The sequence below is a fragment of the Coturnix japonica genome, chromosome 10 (genome assembly GCF_001577835.2).
Source record: "Coturnix japonica isolate 7356 chromosome 10, Coturnix japonica 2.1, whole genome shotgun sequence".
NCBI classification, from domain to species: domain Eukaryota; kingdom Metazoa; phylum Chordata; class Aves; order Galliformes; family Phasianidae; genus Coturnix; species Coturnix japonica.
Genome location: NC_029525.1, coordinates 154,961 through 170,492, shown reverse-complemented (window position 1 = coordinate 170,492; position 15,532 = coordinate 154,961). Strand labels below are relative to the sequence as shown.

General features: G+C 45.4%; 1 non-coding gene across 1 annotated transcript; it reads right to left on the bottom strand.

Annotated features, from left to right (window-relative positions):
- Positions 1–12,200: 12,200 nt before the first annotated feature.
- Positions 12,201–12,272, bottom strand: TRNAQ-CUG. Its single transcript has one exon. It is a non-coding gene; the product is annotated as a tRNA-Gln (tRNA).
- Between the last annotated feature and the right edge of the window lie 3,260 nt (positions 12,273–15,532).

Here is a 15,532-nt window from a genome sequence, read left to right as displayed (position 1 = left end):
TTATAAGGCCCAATTCCAATTACATATGTGACTATTATTTGTTACTCTTGCATCTCCAATATCATATTTTGTTGAACGGGCTAAACACGTTCCTCAGTGCTCTGCTTTGCGTACACTGACATCACCAGTGTCCAGACCAATAATGCAACCACACAACCAATTGGGAGCAGTAAAACATGGCGTTTATGCTTCATGGTGTTTGTTTATAATACAGGCTTTAACTTTGGTCTATGCCCTTAAGCTATGCGTACTCATAATCCAGTCACAGAGCAGGGAAGTCCTGTCATGCACAGGGCCCGCGTGTCGTGCACACCACATTACAACTATTAGCAGATTGTTAGCTATTTCTGTTTTTTGTCAATCTCCCATCTCACCATACTTCCTTCCCAATTATCCCTCTATCTCCTTACCAGAGCGTGTTCTGTGGGTCCCCCTGCCCATAGTCACAGAACCAGGCCAAACCAGTTTGTAACCATCAACAACCTCCCCCCCCCAGCCCCATCCCCCCTTTTCTCACACATAAGGCCTGACGGGCCTGCTATTCCCCTGTCCAAGACACAGACAGATCTAAGAGAACTCTGTGGACTCCAAAGATAACCTCACTGCTGCTACCAGAAACAAGGGCAAGCGCGCCACTCGTGGAGGACAACACTGTCAATGCACTGATATTTGGACAGCCTGAATTTTTAGTACAGCGACTTATGGCTTCATTCCATCACAACTACCATGCCAGTTCTTGCTGTGACTGTTGACAAAAATGAGATAAAGTCTATGAAAGTGCGAAAATGAGCACCAATTGACAGTGCTCATGGCTGAGCCTTGGAGAGGACAAGGTCCTATCTTTCAAAACTGGCTTTCAGTTGATATTGAAACTTGGACACCTCTCACAGTATACATCCCCCTGCTATCCAAACCTTGCCCACACAAACCCATACGGACTGGGAGGGAACCAGAGGAATAGGCTTATTCCAAAGTTTCTTGCACCACTCAAGGATTGCCCAGGCCTGAAGGTCCAAAAAGCCAGATACAAAAGCACTGAACAACAAATCTTTGGCATGGTGGCTGTTGAGCAGTCCATGTGGAGGTGTTGCGTAGACTCAGCCACTGCTGACCTATGCAATGCTAAGAGTGGTCAAGTTGAGAATAGTGAGCAGGAGGACATGACACACTGTCCACCAATTGAATTGCCACTATGATAATAAGACCAATACGCAGAAGAAAATGTAGTTGACCATTTATTCAAGAGTTTCCATTTGTTACCTACAGGTTCATCGTAGACAAAGGACACGGAAGCCGTGTCCTAGATGGAGAAGCAACATCACATTGCTGCGCTTTAGGTAACCAGAAAGTTATCGACCCACCATAATATCATAGAATATAAAAGTATCTGCAACAAGGAACAACCTCAGAGGACATAAGCATGTTGCGGTTAAAAAAAACCACGAGACTTCATATATCATGTCCACCTGTCACATACTTCACAGGTAAAGATTGCAGTCACCACCACCTCTCTCTCTCTCTGTTGCTTCCAGGGGAAGAAGTTCAAAGGCATGTTTGTGTTGGTAATACTCAGGAGAACGTTATTCTCCAAAGCTTCCCCTTATATACAAGAAAATGTCACATGTTTAATATTTTTGGTTACTGATATTCCACATAATCAGATAGTGCACGGGAGTTACAGTGTTAATACTCCCAGATACCACATACCTGCTGGAGAGAAGACTATGTTCTCAGGCAGCATTTGTGTCAGAAAAGACGAGAATCCTGGCAAGTCACCTGATTCAGCGCTTTTCGTCTTAGGCACTCTCTGCTGCCCGTCTCGACTGCCGCCAATCACTTTCAAGTATCAGTGTTCAGCTTCAGCATATTAGACCAGTCTCACTTCATATATTTGAATATATTAGCTTCAGTTGTTAATTATAATTGTATACTATAGTGTGTTATCTGCATTCCACATACCATATCAGTACATTAGTTGTTATCTCCTTCAGTAAATTGCCCTGTTTATTACTTACTTTTGGGATCTCCCACTGTCTTCACTTTTCAGGAGCACGGATTTGCAATCCCTCCACAGAACAGCTGGACCGGCCATATAACCAGTTGACCAGAAAAGATTCATATCTGCTATGAGCAGTGGTGGCATCTTGCTCAGAGTCAGCATCTGATAGCCTCTCCAATTCTTCTCTATGTAAAGTGGATATTAACGTTTGATAAAGTCTATCATGGCGGTGTAGAGATACGGAGCAGAACGTGGTAATAATGGGAATGTGTAGAGATATACAGAATCGTATAACAGCTTTGGGTTGACGCATCCCTGCATCCTTATGACACAATGCCATTGTGTAATTTGAACGAAAACCTCGCCACTGATTCAAGCACTTTTTTTCCCAGTTCATTTACAAAGCGACTAGAGCCACGTCCCGTGTTCTAACTGCTACAAAAACAAAATGTTGCTGTCGATAACACAAACAGGGGACAGTAAAAAAATCACTCTTACTGCCATCCTTACCAGATAACCAAATCCTATTACAGCTTATGTCTGAGAGCTTTGCTGACAAAAGTCTTGAAGCAAGCCTCTATGGTAATACATCTGCTCCCTGGATCAAACGCAATGCATGCTGTCTTTAGACGTCACAGATTAACAAGATTAGCTTATACCCATGACTATTTTATACGTTTCCAATCGCTTCCCTGTTGGATTTCTACCAGAAATAACAAGCGAACACAAAAGACTTGGAGATGAATCAAAAGAGGGATCCACTGAACAGTGCATATGATTCTTAAGATAACAAAGTCTCAAGTTTGAGCTTCTCCACCACTGCTTCAAATTCACAATAGACTAAGCCTGGTAACTTACTGCCGCAGTTAACCATGTTCATTTTGGAGAAATGTTTACGCTTATACTCCTACCAGGCACACATGAGGAGAAAGATGGGTTATTGTTGACAAATGCGCATGTACAGGAAAGTATGCTAATCCTGTTTGTAATTTACCATAGCGTAATCAGTACACATCTGATTACATCTATATAGAAGTATACCAATTGATGCATAGTCAAGCAAAACTGTGAAGTGCAAAAACAGGAATCATTATCACTTTTTGCATTTAAGTTAAGTTCAAACGGACCTATAAGTTACAGAAATTACTTGAATGTCGCAATTACTGCTGAGGCTGCTCTACCCTTCTGGAACTAAAATAGATGACAATTCAATTACTGAGCTCTATGGACCTAATTGTATACTGTGTTCCTTTACAAAACTGCAATTCACTTTGATCTGAAAAGTGAAACATGTCATCATTTTACACTGAAAGGCTACAAATGTTACATTTGGTAAAATGAGCGAGAAAAATCCATAATAATATAATTTAAGGACCGAAAAGCTAGGTAGAAGTGCAATCCTGATCGACAGGTCTACCCAGCCCCTGGATACTAATACAACATTCCAGCTGCGGGTTCTCGAACTCGAGTCAACGATCTTGTGAAAGCAGGTCTACCATCCACTCAACAGATTTCACGTCAACACTACTCCTGTCATCGCCATATCGGTTGCTTTTTATCTTCCTCACCAAAATTATGTTCTCCACAATTGTTTTTCCCACATGACACTACCAGGATTCTAATTACTTGTTCTCCTGAATGTAATTTTTGAAACTAGACAAAAATACCCAACTTTCAAATCGCAAAGATAATGTTTGTGTCATTGTTTAACTTTGCATATTATTAAATGTTATTTAACACTTTGCAAATTTCATAAAGGCAAAACTAATATGACGAGAGGAATGACTTTGCTTCTTACGTTCAATACCTTCAAGTCACCATTCTGAGTATGAGAATCCAAAAAACAAAGCAGTTGGTAAGCTGTCTCTTATACGCCTGATGAAAACACTGACAAACAATTCACAGATACAACTGGACATGAAGATAACTGTGGGAATGGGGGCTGCATTGGAATATTGAATTTACTAGATGCTTCTCCGTAGTTCCTGCACCGATAATAGCCCATGTAACCTTTCCTTCCTTACTACTGAACATCTGTTTTGCATGTTCTTTAATTCCTGCAGAAGACAAGGCTATGCTTACTGTTACCATTAACCTAGAGAGGGAAACACAATCAGGGCATTAAAGCTTAATCACAAAATTCCTAATTCGCTACTTCCTATTCACAAAATTCCACCTTTTGCTTTTATCCATTTATCTCTTTTCTGGTCTTTGTAATCCTACATTGCGTAGCTACTACACATTCACTAGAATGGAGAGACGAAGAATTCACCCAAATTCAACTCTTTATCTCAAGGATTCCCAGGCACTTATGGACTTGAGGTATTGCGTTTTCATAAGTAATTGCTGACTGACGTACCATGATAACGATTGTGAGAACGTGCTCCATCATTTCCCTGATCACAAGCAAACCTTGAAACTCTGCAAACCCATTACATACTTTCGTTTCACTGGTCTATTCAATTGAGGTCTGGAATACATCTACCGCTCACTTCCCCAAACTCTTGGCAAAACTTAATCTGAAGGCAGCATTATCTTTGCCGGAATGCATTGACCACAAATTCTTTTTCTTCAGTTCTTTCTTGTGCACTGAAGTGTCGCTTCTCTCTGCATTTGTTACGATCGCTAGTGGCCATCTGTCAAACCACTGCCGCTATCTCTTCATCATAATCGTACCAAATGAGTTATGCCTAATAATCTATCCGTGGCTTCACTGGTTCACTGTGTCCTTGATCAAGATTATCCTTCCTCTCTCAGTGGAGTTTTGGTCCCATTTATTAAAACCATTTCTTCTGTGCATATCAGCCCAGTCGCCTAACCGTGCCTCACTGAATATGTCATGCAGAGACGTGGACTTTGTTGTTGCCTGATTCATCCTCGCTTGTTACCCTCTCATCACGTTGTCTACTACCTATTAATTATCCAACATTCTACATCCCACCACCGAAAGTAGAAGGAAGCCTTCTCCACTGTGCTTCCACTTAACCTTGTGGGTCATCATTTTTTCTCAACCACTCTCTTCATGTATGCTCGGCCCAAGAAAAATCACTTCTTATAGACCTATAAATCTGTGTCAGCTGTGCATAATAATTATGCACACCCATTTTAACCCCTCATTACTGCCTGAGAATCAGCGAACTGAAGAGAGTATATAAAAAACTCTACAGTAAAAATCACTAAGTTCTCAGTAACCATTCTTCTCTCCAATATTAGGATAAACTATATATGGTCGGAAGCTGATAAGCAGCAATGCTACATAAATCTGACCAGCTGGCAAATCTGTGTCCAACCACTGCCAACCAGATTACCACATCCTATCCTACGCTCCTGTTTAAATTATTTTCCTCCACAATTACAACATCTTGAGGTTTAAAAGGAGGTCCTCGAGTTGACTGGTCCACTTCCACTTCCTCAAAGAAGCCTCAAGTGTATCAGCTTATCCAGGATCATTGACCAGAATAGGCTTATTGAATATTCACTTAGGAGGAGATTCGCGGTATCTCTTCAGAATAAATAAATGGCAGATTTCCCTCTATTGGAAACGAGCAGTGAGAACATTCCTGTTCTCGTCAGTGAGTGACAATAGGTACTGTATGGTGCTGTGCCAACAACACTACTATCTCAGAAAATAACCACTGTGCTCTGCAATACAGAGGAAATTATAACACAAATCAGCCATCCTCTCCAAAAGAAGAATCTGTTCTATTGGCCACACAGCAAGAGAATGGAAAGCATGGCCGGAGAATGGGAACTATATTCATTTTGAGCAGAGCATCAATGTGCAAGCCTTGTGTTTTGCATAAGAACTTCCATCCACCTCTACAGAACATCTCTTGATACACACAGGAGAAATTGTGCACCAGACTCTTTTCCAGAAGCTTTGACTTAGACATCAACCATGGCTGTCCTTCTGTCGGATGATGTTCACAGTGACTGATGGCTACTATCACAGATGACAGAATACACCAGAAGACAGCAATGACCTGGGTTGGCACAGGGACTCAAGTATCTGTATTCCAACCCCCCTGCCTTAGCAGGGCCACCAAACATAGACATTTACTAGATCCAGGTTGCCACAGGCCCCGCTCCAACCTAGGATCTGAACACCGCCAAGACGGGGCATCACGACAACACTCCATAGCGCAGCCTGTTCCAGGCTAACGCACTCTCCTAGAGAAGAACTTCCACCAACACTTAACCTACATCATTTCCATCTTTTAACTTAAACCATTTCCCGTGTCATGCTATGTCCCCTTTCAAAGGTTACTCCCTCCTGGTGTAAGTTCCCTTCAGTATTGAAAGCTGCAATAGAGATCACCCGTGCAACCTTCCTCTTCTCAGCTAAGCAAGCCCAACTCCTCACCTGTACCTCATAGGGGAGTGCTCCACACCCTGATCATCTCTGGCCTCCTCTGGACCCTTTCCAAAATCCTATGTCTTGTTTACTGAGGCTCCACACCTGGACACAGTACAACAGAGGGCCTCACAACGACCCGAGTAGAGAGAAATCACCTCCCGTATCCCTGGCTGAACCATCCTCTCACTGATGGAGCCCAGATCCCATTTGCTTTTCCAAATGCCAGAGCCACTACTGCTCATGTTAATTTCTCATCATATCAGGCCCCAGGTCCTTGCTCAGTCCATGTAAATGACATCGGTCCCATCCCTTCGTCCACCACGCGTCACCAGCACTAGAAGCCACAGAAATTAAGTTATGCATGACCTTCCCAGTGAACCGTTGCTGGGCTTCCTCTCGATTCACACTGCCATTCTTTATGTGATCAAGCATGTTTCCAGAAAGATCTTTCCCATATCTTCCAGCATTGATGTGAGACTGACCGGTCTGATATTCCCTTGGTCCTCCCTGCTCCCCTTCTTGTAATGGGCGTGACGTGACCCTTCTCCAATCATTTGGACCTCACCTGACAGCCACGACTCACTCAAATCATTTTGGACGTCGGCAAAACCTCACCAGCCCTTCCAGGACCCTGGATGCAACGCCATCTGCACCCATAGACTTGTACTCATTCAGTCTAAGTAAGGCACTCTTGACTTCTCTACCCTCTACAGTGGGAGATTTTACCTCCTTTCCCCACTAAGAGGTTTGGTGCAGGCTAGGACGTAAAAGCACAGAATCCTGGCCACCAGTGAAGACTGAGGTGAAAACATCATTCAAACCTCAGCTTTCTCTTCATCTGTCGAAGCCAGTATCTCCTTTTAATATTACCAAAGTAGTACGCCGTTTTGGCCTTGTCTATTTCTGGCCATGTACCTGTAGAAGTGTTTTCTTACTGTTTGTCACAGTCCTTGCCAAGTTCAGTTCGCCCGCTGCCTTGCTTCCCTGTCTCCCCGTCTGCAAGTCTCAGACAGCATCCTTATTTAATTCCCAGGTGACAACAGCCTTGCTCTTCCAAGCTGTGACACCCCTTTCTTCGCCCTCGTTCTTCTCAGCAGTCTATGCTGACCAGTCCGGTTTCCATACCTCGCCTGCTCACTTTCTTATCAGGGAATGTGGAACCTCTTAGTCTCCCAGGAGGGCATCCTTTGAAGAGCAGACCAGCTCTCACGCCTAACATTCCTTGTCTTTAGAGGGGCAGCACGCCAGGGGATCCTGTGCCACAATCCATTGAGGCCATCCTCCCAGAGACTGTGAGTAATGCAAAACAAATGACATCCGCATGCATCCGGAATGTAAAATTGAAATCCCGAACAAACGACGAAACTCCAACTAGTCAATCTGGCCTAGGAAGGACAAGGAGATCACATGAATGTTTTGAATGGAGGCCAGTCTGAAATTTGCAGCCAAACATTTCCAGGGTGAAAGACGCCAGCAAGATATTAATTACTAGCAAGGTCTATGCAATCATCAACCGCTAGCTGTTTTGATGCTTCATGACCATGGAATGTTTCTGTCATCACGTGCGTCAGGAACACAGCATAAAAGCTCATGCTGCAGCAGGCTCAGCATCGTCTTTGCTTCCTTCGCTTTCCTCCAGGAACCAGGTAAGCCTCCCTTCACTCAAACTCCCCATGTGGGCTTGACTGCTGTCACGCTGGCTCCTCTGTTTGGTTGCGATATAGGCTGCCTCAGTACGGCATGGCAATCCAAATGTTTCAGGACTGCAAACTCTTTTCCTGTGGAAGAGTGGTGGGTGTGCAGAGGGGGTAAGAGGTGGGATCTTTCAAGGGAAGTCAGATTAATGGGGCTCAGCTTCGAGGATGCACACCCTCCAGAGCTATTGCCTGCAGGAGATGGCACTGACCAGATAGCCAGGCACAGTCTTTATTGCCTCAATTTTCATTTTTGAGATGGCATATGATCAATCTTTCCTGTGTATCCTTTCCAAAATCTGGCTGAGACATCATGTGTGGAATGACGTAGTGAGGATGGTAGGAGGAACAAAGGGCAGTGTACATCTTTAAGTCTAGGCAGCTGTGACACCTCTTCATCTCAGCCTTTTTGTGTTATTACAACACCAACAATCTTCATCTGTGCTATGGCACGAGGATACGCAGGAGGCTGTCTTGGTGCAACAAGCATCTTATAAATCAAAGATTTGCTGCCAGACTTTCCAGTACAGCCTAGAGATGAGATGGCACAGCTATTATGTTTGTTAGCAAAATCAGCTGTAGTCTCTTTCTGAGCATGGAACTAAATACAGAGCCAGATTGGAACAAGAGATGCAGGTGAGAGAACAGGAGAAAAGAAAGCCAGACCAGCTTTAGGGTCCGTGTTCCCTCCCTGCTCTGTGTTTCAGCTTTGCCTCCCTCAGCAAGAGATGTCGTGCTGCAGACCCTGTGTCCCATCCCCCTGCGGTGCCTCTGGGCCAACCCCACTGGCAAGCAGCTGCAGTGAGCCATGTGTCGCCCGCTGCGCTGACTCAACTGTGGTTATCGAGGCCTCCCCTGTGGTGGTGACCCTGCCGGGCCCCATCCTCTCCTCCTTCCCTCAGAGCACAGCCGTGGGATCCTCTCTGTCAGCTGCAGTTGGCAGTTCCCTCAGCACCGCGGGCGTTCCCATCTCTTCTGGGGGCTCCCTTGGTCTGGGGGGCTCAGGGCTGTGTCTGCCTCGCCCACGCTGCACTTTTAACTGCTGAAGCCGATGGATTGTCCCATTTGAAGAACACATCCCGGATAAGGATGAATCGTTGCTTCTACCTCTCTGAAGACTGCAAACAATATTCTTCCCATCTGTACTGAGCCACTTTGTTTTTTCCTTCTCAATAAAGACTTTGTGCAGCACTGCTTGGGTCTTGTCATTTCTTTTCTTCCTGATGCCACTGGTCACCTGCTCTGATAAGTAAAGCAGTGTGCACTGCCCTCAGCATACCTGTTATCACGGGAAACAGTAGAGGGAGAACCTGCCCTCTCCCATGGCAGCGAGTCCATCCGCAGGCAAGAGAAAGATAATATGTCCTGCTGTGGTTCCTCCTAGTCTCAACCACATTGTGCTTCTGTGATGTATTCTATCAGGAGAGGCAGGAAGAGCATGGAGTGGCTTGCATTAAGGACGGTTGCTCAGCGAGCATCCCGTCTGTGTATTTAATACCTGCACAGGGAGGGTGGATGGAAGGAAGAAGCAAAAGCCTTAAATGGACGGATCGTTGCCTTTACTGCTCTGAAGACTTTAAGCAATTTTCTTCCCATCTGTATTGCAACGATTTGTTTCTTCTCATTCAAAACTTTGTGTGGCATAACTGGAGACTGTTTGCCTTGTTTTCCTCCTGGCGCTCCGATTTACTCACGCATGCAGCTAATTAATGCAGATTCCCTCTTATCAATGGATACAGAGGAGGGAGAAAGTCCTTTACTGTAGCAGCAAGTGACATCGTTTTGTATGGTCTGCTGCACTGTGTCTGCAACACTACCTCTCAGGAAATAACACTTTGCTCGTGCATGATACACATCAGCATCCTCTCCAAAGAAGAATCTGTTCCTTTGGCCAGCCAGCAAAGAGAGATGGAAAGCATGGCGGAGAATGGAGAGTATATTCACTTGAGTCAGAGAGAGATTAGATCAGAACAGACTGGTCTTGATGCCTTTGACCAGAGAAGACAGAATCTCCCCCGGTAGTTCTCTAGCATCACCTGCACGTTGGGGTGTCCTGGGAAAGAAATCAAACGGCACTGTGGCTCTGAGGAGGAGAGGGAATGCTTTAATGTCCCCTGGCAGCTGGAACTGAAGTGCTGGGGGAGGAAGATGGCCCCTTTGGGAGCAGGAGAAGCTGCACAGGAATCCTCACCTGTGGGCATGTAAAGGTCTTCAGAGAGAGCCCCGCGTTAGTTGTGGTGGCCAGTACATCAGCCCCTTCTCAGGTGAATGAGTTCCTATTTGGTGGGCACATGCCTCTTACTTCACAAAAGGGGGCAATAGGTAAATGCATCAGCAAGGGAAATGGAAGGAGTAGAGTGCATTTAGGGCCAGGACTTAGATGAAAACACCCATGTAGTGGGTGAGATCAACAAAGGGTGACGTATCCCACCTAGAAACCTCATCTAGATGGGCCTGCAACACACAGTGGGTTGGAGTAGATCATCTCCAAAGGCCCTTTCCACTCCAGCATGAGTAACTCAAGCTCTGCACCAGCCATGAAAAGGAAAGGCTTTGGATGGCAGCAGGACCAGAATGTGTAAAATGCTATTTGTTTCAGGAACAGCACACAGAACTTTGAAATGACCTTGATGAGGAAAGCAGGGCAGTGGGAGGAACGAGTCCAGAAGCTCTGCACTCCACAGCTACGTGACTAGTGTGTGACTGCACTTCAGGGTTTTCCCCAGCTCTTCCGCATCACAGTGACTGATAGGTGCACTGGGTGGCTGATCCCATGTGCCTTTGTACTTTGAAATGCGTGGAATGGGATGTTGCATCCCTGGCCCACAACAAAGAGCCTTCAGGGTTTGGCTCCTTGCCCTCTTCCCTTCTCAAAAGCAGGACATTCAGGCCTCTGGACAGTGGGATCAGTGTGCTGAGCAAAACAGGTCAATTTGATTCTGGGTTAGTTTCGGGGACGGACGCCGGTATCCCTTTGATCTTGCTTCTGAACCACGATTTGATGGCTTCCAACAGCCTCTACACTGTGCAGCCCAAGCTCCCTTCCCAGGCTGGAAGACGCACCACTACTTGGTCAGTTTCACCAAGGAGCATGGTTATGGACGTCCATCTCAGGATCCTTGTGATATAAAAGAGCAAAGAGCCTTTAGGATATGGAACGCTGCTCTCAGTTCCTCTACAGTAGAGTGCATCCAAGGCCTCAGGCCAGGGAAATGAATGTGCAGAGCAAAGCCGGCCAGTCTGAGTGTGAGTAAACCTCGGGGAAGGATCATAGGATCATATACTATGCAGTATCCCAAGTTGGAAGGGACCCAAAAGGATCAACAAGTCCAACTCCTAGCTCTACACAGGACCATGTATAAATCAGATCATACATCTGAGATTGTAATCCAAAATCGTGAGATGGTGTCTACTCTGCTAGACGTACCCTCTACGGGGTCACTCCTGTAAAAACACTAACCATTTACTTACAGGAGAGAACTGCAGGCATCTGGTTGGTCACTCGCCTCCAGCTGTGCCTGAAACTTCATTACTCCACGTATACAGCCTTTATACATAACGGTGAGTGTGATGTGCATAGAAAAATTGTGTTTAATACTTCCAGAGGGAGGTTGGACTGGAAGAAGAAGCACGAGAGAGACAGTCTCTTCTCAGTGGTGCCCCTGTGAGGGGACAAAAAGCAATGCGCATCAGTGGGAATCCACAGAACACTACACACAGTATTCCTCATGTTCTTTGAGGTTGGTCAAAGGTGGGAATGGGCTTTCCAGGGATGTTGAGGAGTCTGTCTCGTTGGAATAAACTACATACACCCAGACATGGCTCTGAACAGCCTCCTCTTCTCGACCATGCCGTGAGCAGGCCTTGCACTGCAGGGTCTGCACCTCACCTGCTGTGGGATACAGTGGCATACTGCTGGTTTCCCTCACAAGGGAGCAGCCATCAATCAGAAAGTAACAAAGAAGGGTCAGGGCCTGTGCTCACTAAGCTAGACAGGTGTGGGGGGACAATGCCGGGGGAAGACTATTGCATGGCTAAAAGCTCAGAGAAGGAAGGAGAGCAGGAAGGATGACTGGAATGCATGAAGAAGTTCACTTTCAGACCTAGGTGAATGTCAGCTGTGGGCAAAGCTGTGGGAGCCCAAAAGTAGAGGTCTCACTGAGATTTGAACTCAGATCGCTGGATTCAGAGTCCAGAGTGCTCACCTTTACACCATGAGACCAGCTGCATACTTGCTCTGTGCCTTTTCAGCAACAGAATGGACAGACAGGAGACCTTAGAGGAAAGTTGTGCTTTCAGGAAGACACAGCACATCTACTCATGGGTCCCACAGCATGCAATGGCTGCCTCTGTTGGCACTTGAGAGAACACACTCCTGAGGTTAACTCTTAACTTTGGAGGCCAATCAGGAAAGCCTACCATTCTCATGCCTCTGCTTTCTTTCCTGTGCCTTGGCTACTGACACATCTGCATGCTGATCCCTGACATCATTCTACTGCTGAGAAGAGGCTGCCGTTCTCTTGCTTCTTCCTCCCAACCACACTCTCTGTGCAGGTATTAAATACACAGATGGGATGCTCCCTGAGCCATCCATCCTTCCTGCAAACGATTCTGTGCTCTTCCTCCCTCCGGTGGTGCAGTGGTTAAGGACGCCACTTTGCAACACTGGAGACCCAGGTTCGAATCCCCCTTGTGTCGCAAGTGGTAGAAGTGCCGCTCTGCTACACAGGAGGCTCGAATCCTGGGGATTGGACTCGATGATCTCTAAGGTCCCTTCCAACTCACACAAGACTGTGATACTGTGAGTCTTGCCTCTGTATTGCTGTGGCCGATATTTAGTTGAGAGGTGGGGTTGCTCTCCCAGCTTTGCTGAAGTATCTGGTTGTGAGGCATAGATAGAAAATAGGTATGAGTGGAGTTTTTCTGCACCCACTCAGAAATTAAAAGTTCTGTTGTCAGTATAGCTCTGGATAAACAATTTTGACCAATACAAACTTTTCACTCCCTAGCAACTACACCTCCTTTTCCTTCTGCTTTTTTCATGGAGGTTTAGCAGCCTTCAGGAAGCATAGGTCAAGTGTTCTTTCTGTTCTGAAGAGAACTGCATTTTTTCTGCTGACCATCTGGAGGAACAGTTCCTAAGAGCATCCTCAAAGTCAACAACTTGGATAGAATAAACTGCAAGCTCCATGGATGCTCTCTTGCTGCCATTGAACAGTGAAGCAGGAAACAGATGCTCTGCTGAAATTCGGAATAAAGGGGGGGCTAAAAGGGGGATAGTTTAAGGTAGTTTATAGAAACAAGTAAAGGAGACTTAAAGGTAACAAGTAAAGGAAACAAGGGGCCTGGGAGAACAGGGAGGATGTAGATAAGGAGTGAGACATCATGGACAACATCAGGCAAGTAGGAGAACAGATACTGTAAATACCAGAAGAGGAGTTGCATCCCCCTGATAAGAACAAGAGGGGGTCTGCATGCTAAAGACAAGAGGGGGTCTGCATGCTAAAGAACTATTGAATATGTATTAGATTTCCGAGAAATCATTGACTATGTATTTAGAATTCTGAGAAATTATTGACTATGTATTAGACATACCTATATCTGTGTCACGATTTTACAAGTCAGTGTGCAAGTTTGGTGGAGTTATTCCCCTTGCACCTGGCACTGGAGTAAACATACCTGCTTTATAACCCATCTCTGGATTATAGAGTTTTATTCCGCAAGTTGTTTTGGCACCCCAGATGGGACCCTCTCTGTTCGGCTGCAGGACCGGCTGAGAGGGGGGACACCTTTGGCACACCCCAAGATTTCTCTGAAGGACTCCCTTCCCTCATCTGATCACTGCAGGAGCAGACAAGGACCATCTATCGGTGGACCAGGTATGTGAAACTGGGAAACGGGGAATCCATAAGTCGTGAGGAGATGTCCTACGCAGGAGATGTGAGCTGTCAAGCTCTCCCCTTTGGTAAAGGGCCTGGGTGGTTGGTTGTGTAATCACGATCAGAGGCCGTGTAAATTGTGGGTTCAAGTCCCACTGAAGTTGTCTCTGATTCGTTTCAATCATGGGTTTAAGTCCCACTGAAGCAGTCTGAGCTGCTCTAAATGTGGGTTTGGGTCCCACTAAGGCAGTCTCAGCTGTGGGTTCAAGTCCCACCGGGATTACCATGCATGCATGAGGAGAGCTACTTTTGCTCCCCCTTAAGGGGTTGGTTGGTGACAAAGTATAGTGGATACTCTGTCAATGTTAACCTGGGTTTTCTTAGCTGTATTAGCAGGAATTGTTGTGTATTTGGCCATTATTAACATCTCTTATTAGCACTTGTTACTGTAAGTGTTGAACCAACAACTTTGATATTTTCTGAGAAATGTTGTACCTTGAATTGTGTAAAGACCGGTCTTGTGCAGTCTGTGTGAGTGTGGTTGTGAGTGAGACGCAGCCCAGCTGCGGGGTGAGTGCAGAGTCCCGACCCACGGTTCCGTCCTCCTGCGAGGAAAACGGCCAGGGACGGATGAAGCGAAAGGTCTCTATGTTCACATGTTACGATGTTTTTGTATTTGTTATGATGTTTTTGTCTTATTAATTGTTGTTAGTATTGTGGCAATTGTAACGCACATAATAGTGAAGTGCATATGGAATCGGGTGGTGGAAAAAGTCCACAAAAGGCAAACCACAATTAGTATCGAGAACCTGTTGTTTTTGTTGTAGAAAAATACTGCAGTTTAAGTGTGATAATGATCCAGATTAGAGAAACAATAGGGTTGTGTTACCTCCGCTTTAACATGTTAACTTTACAAAATTTGTTTTGAACCATTGTTCCCCCTCCTTGTGTGTGTACAAACACAAGGGAAAGAGATACCTAAAAAAATCTCTTAGGATGTATATTAGCACATTGGAGGGATATTACTGGGGAACCAGGAGGGACTCTAAGCAAGAACACCCTCATCAAATACTGTAATCATTGGTGGTTAGTGTATAAGTTGGAGGACAGGTTAAAATGATCCCAAAACCAGGAAAAAGGATAGGGAAAAGATGTTTAAATGTTGTGTTAGATATGGCCTAGAGATCCACTACAGGGAAAATCAATATTTGGCCAAAATATGGATCTGATGAAGGTTGGGTTTGTCAGATCTCGAATTTATATGTAAAGAACAAAACTCCTTTTTGAAGGAGGAAACGGAATATTCAGCCTGTTGGATACAAGAAATCAGCCTGTTATTAGTAAAAAGAAAAAGGCCCGGACCAGGAAGGAGAGGAATTAGAAAAAGGAACTAATCAATGGGACCCTCCTGAGAATCTCCCCCCCATATAACCCCAATGTAGCACAAAGGGAGACAGGCACTGCCCCAGTAAGAGGAAATGGTAAAGCACACAGGGACATTTCACAGAAAAGGGGGGCATGCTGGGCTCAGGAGAGAATTAAAACAATGTGAAATGGATATTGAAAACTTTCCTTTCCCAGACGCTAGCTGTACCGGCACCTC